Raw genomic sequence first — 3,874 nt, forward strand, 5'->3', positions numbered from 1 at the left:
CTCTGATGAACAGCTGACTTCTTACCCACAGTGTCAGGTTATATTCTGGTCAATAACCCAGTAACACTGTCTCTACAGCACCCGTTTACTGGTGTGGCAAAGGGAAAAGACTTTGCCCCGAAGTAGGAACTGAAAGAGGACAGGAACTTCAGCCAGAGGAACTAAATAATCCCTAAATTGGTCCAGTTGGAACACTTGTTCCAACTGGACCACAATGGCTCCATAGGAGGTACGCTTTGTGGGGGCTGGCTTTCCCCTGTGCAGCTAATGTTGGCCTAAATAAATAAATAATTTTAAAAAACTTCCAGCTTGTAGTGCTGGGCAGTATGACCACAAATGTGTACCATGTAGCTTTCCAAGAGTCTGGGAGTCTCATTGTATTACACTTCTTCTTGGCAAATCCAACAGTAGTTCAATCAGAAGTCTCTGTGGCGCAATCGGTTAGCGCGTTCGGCTGTTAACCGAAAGGTTGGTGGTTCAAGCCCACCCAGGGACGAAATTTATCTTCTTTAATCTCTTTAGGGAAAACGAGGTCAAGGGGGGAGTGGAAGAGGCTCTTTATGCCTTCACAACGCTTTGTCAGGATAGCTAACAGTCCCTGCAGCATGAATTTTTCCATATTAAAGCCTGGTAGATTGCTTGTAATATATCACTGACAACTGTCAACTCTGAAATAATTGGCGCCAACATATCGTTTTCCCCAACTAGTCCCAGGGCCAGTAGATCAGAGTTTTACTAGCTCAGAAAAAAGAGGGGGGAAATACTATTTTAAATTGTTAATTTATTACATTGTAGCCATCTATTCAAATAACAAACAGAAAGCTTGCATCTACAAATATGTGTTCAGCCAGTTTAGTTGGTTTAAGAGGTGCCGGGTTTTTCCTAGTAGACCGACCACTTTGGCTGTTTTTGTAATTATGGCACTAATGTGAGTTTTCCAGGATAAAGAGTCATCTAGTATAACGCGGAAGAAACAAGCAGATCTAACATTGTAAATGGAGATATTATCAATTTGAATCTTCCTTGAAGATTTAAATGTATCAGACTTAATACCTAAAAATATATACTTTAATTTTTTTTATGTTGAGTTACAATTTCTTGAACTTGAACTAAGTAGATAACTTGTCAAGTTCATCATTAACTACCTTTTATTAAAAATTCAGGGTTTTTATGGGAGTAAAACACACTTGTATCATCTGCAAATAAGATTTAAGAAAGTATATCTGAGTCATTGGGAGGTCTTATAATAAAAATAACAAGGGACCCAAGATGGAATCCTGTGGTAAGCCGCACTGAAGGGGAAGAGGAGGGGATTTTATAGAGGTATATAGGTAGCACCTCCAGATAGACCTGACCAAAAGTTATGGAAACAATTTTGCTTGGTGAAAATATGCGCATTTGATGACCAAACCAATTCACCTAGGTAGCTACCAAACACAAACGTTATCAACATTCCACTCAGATGCTCCCCCCCCCCCCCCCCCCCCCCCCCCCCCCACGCACACATTGTTCAGATAAAGTTCCTTTTATGTAACAACTCATTTGTGGAAAGATTGCTCTCAACTTTGGATCTATGATATTGAATTAAAATCACAAAAGTAGCAAATGGCCATGGGTGGGACTTGAAAAGTGATGACCCACCTCCTTGGCTTTTCAGTAGGAGTGTCTCTGTGGCGCAATTGGTTAGCGCGTTCGGCTGTTAACCGAAAGGTTGGTGGTTCAAGCCCACCCAGGGACGTTTTATGGTTAAAAACAAGCCATCTTATGCTTTTTGGGGATTTCTGCTAGGCCTGCACGATATTGGAAAAATCTGACATTGCAATATTTTTCCCCCCTGCAATATATATTGTGATATGGAAAAAGAAAAAGTACTTTTTAAGAGATGACATAAATAGCTCTATTTGGAAATAATAAATCATTCTCAACTACTGTGGTGATTTTGTAGGGAAGTGCATCTACAGTACATTCAAAAGTTTGGACACACCGTCTTTTTCGCTGCGTTTTCTTTATTTTCATGACCATTTACATTTTTGATTATCACTGAAGGCATCAAAACTATGAATGAACATGTGGAATTATGTACTTAACAAAAAAGTGGGAAATAACTGAAAACATGTCTTGTATTGTAGTTTCTTCAAAGTAGCCACCCTTTGCTTTTTTGTTAGTGCTGCAAACCCTTGGTGTTCTCTCAATGAGCTTCATGAGGTAGTCACCTGAAATGGTTTTCACTTCACAGGTGGGCCTTGTCAGGGTTAATTTGTGGAATTTCCGGTCAGTCCGGAAAATTGGAAAAACTTTGAATGTGTCCCCAAGTGCAGTAAAAAAAAAACACACAAAAGCGCTACAACAAAAACTGGCTCACATGAGGACCGCCCCAGGAAAGGAAGACCAAGAGTCATCACTGCTGCTGAGGATAAGTTCATCCGAGTCACCCCTCAGATCACAAGTTAACAGCAGCTTATGGCGGTTTTCCACTGCGTGGATCTACTCGACTCGCCACGGCTCTACTCTTTGCTTTTGGTTTTCCATTACAAAAAAAAGTCCCTGGGACCTCTACCAGTACTTTTTTTAGTACTACCTCAGTCGTAGGTTCCAGCGAGCCGAGGCGATACCAAAAGGTGACTGCAAACCTGCGACTGCTGGTTGGTCAGAGAATCGTCACTTATGACTGCGTTTTCAAACAACAGTGCGGAGTGTGTGTCCGACAAACGGACATTTAAAACAAATCTAGCCCGACACCGACAGATTATCCACTCTCTGCACTATTCTCACTTTTCAACTGTTCGGGCTACTACGGCTTCATGTCGTTCCAATATTGCACACTGTTACTTAAAAAACAAGACATATATAACAAAGTTTTTATTTAACTTTTCAAGTAGCGCATCAAACCCTCCCAAACATCCCGGTCTCTTCCTCTGCACCTGTACAGTGCCCCCCTGGCTCTACTTCCCAGATGCATCCCAGTCGTTGTCAAAGACTGTCCGTGACTCTCATACAGATTATACGAACCCATATGTCGAACCAGAGTTTCACCGGTCGACTCGCCCACCAGACGTTCTGCGGCGGCGATTTTACAAAGCGTGATGCTCTAAAAACACAACAGTCCGCATCAGTCATGTTGGTGTTAATCATGGTTGTTCATGTACTTTTAGCGTATAGTAAATACTGACTGCGACGCTGAACACCATGCAAATGTTAGCTAACGTTACCAGAAACTTAACTTACCCTGTTGTTCGGCGAACAACCGTCATGTCGACGTCTGAACTCCGTCGAATTCCCAAACTCCCGTTTTTTAGCTGTGATTTTGTTGCTTCCTTCAGCTTCTTTTGAACAAACATTTCTTCTGGCTGTGGCGAGTACCGACGTGCTGTTGTGAGCCGCGCTGAAATTACGTCACGCGTTGCTATAGTGACCAGCCACGCTCAGGCTTTACGCAATCTGCAATGGAAAACGACATAGAATGGGCCTGAGTCGAGCCGAGCCAAGCCGAGGCGAGCCGTTACCAGCAGTGGAAAAACGCAATTAGATTAGAGACCAGATGAATACCACACAGAGTTCTAGCAGCAGACACATCTCTAGAACAACTGTTCTAGAGGAGACTGCGTGAATCAGGCCTTCATGGTCAAATAGCAGCTAGGAAACCACTGCTAAGGAGAGGCAACATGCAGAAGAGATTTGTTTGGGCCAAGAAACAAAAGGAATGGAAATTAGACTAGTGGAAATCTGGGCTTTGGTCTGATGAGTCCAAGTTTGAGATCTTTCGTTCCAACCGCTGTGTCTTTGTGCGACGGAGAAAAGGTGACCGGATGGATTCTATATGCCTGGTTCCCACCATGAAGCATGGAGGAGGAGGTGTGATGGTGTGGGGGTGCTT

General features: G+C 42.8%; 2 non-coding genes across 2 annotated transcripts; both read left to right on the forward strand.

Moving 5' to 3' along the window:
• Positions 1-422: 422 nt before the first annotated feature.
• Positions 423-496, forward strand: trnan-guu (transfer RNA asparagine (anticodon GUU)). Its single transcript has one exon. It is a non-coding gene; the product is annotated as a tRNA-Asn (tRNA).
• A 1,168-nt stretch (positions 497-1,664) lies between these two features.
• On the forward strand, positions 1,665-1,738 carry trnan-guu (transfer RNA asparagine (anticodon GUU)). Its single transcript has one exon. It is a non-coding gene; the product is annotated as a tRNA-Asn (tRNA).
• Positions 1,739-3,874: the final 2,136 nt, after the last annotated feature.

Source organism: Etheostoma spectabile, chromosome 19 (genome assembly GCF_008692095.1).
Source record: "Etheostoma spectabile isolate EspeVRDwgs_2016 chromosome 19, UIUC_Espe_1.0, whole genome shotgun sequence".
Classification (NCBI taxonomy): Eukaryota; Metazoa; Chordata; class Actinopteri; order Perciformes; family Percidae; genus Etheostoma; species Etheostoma spectabile.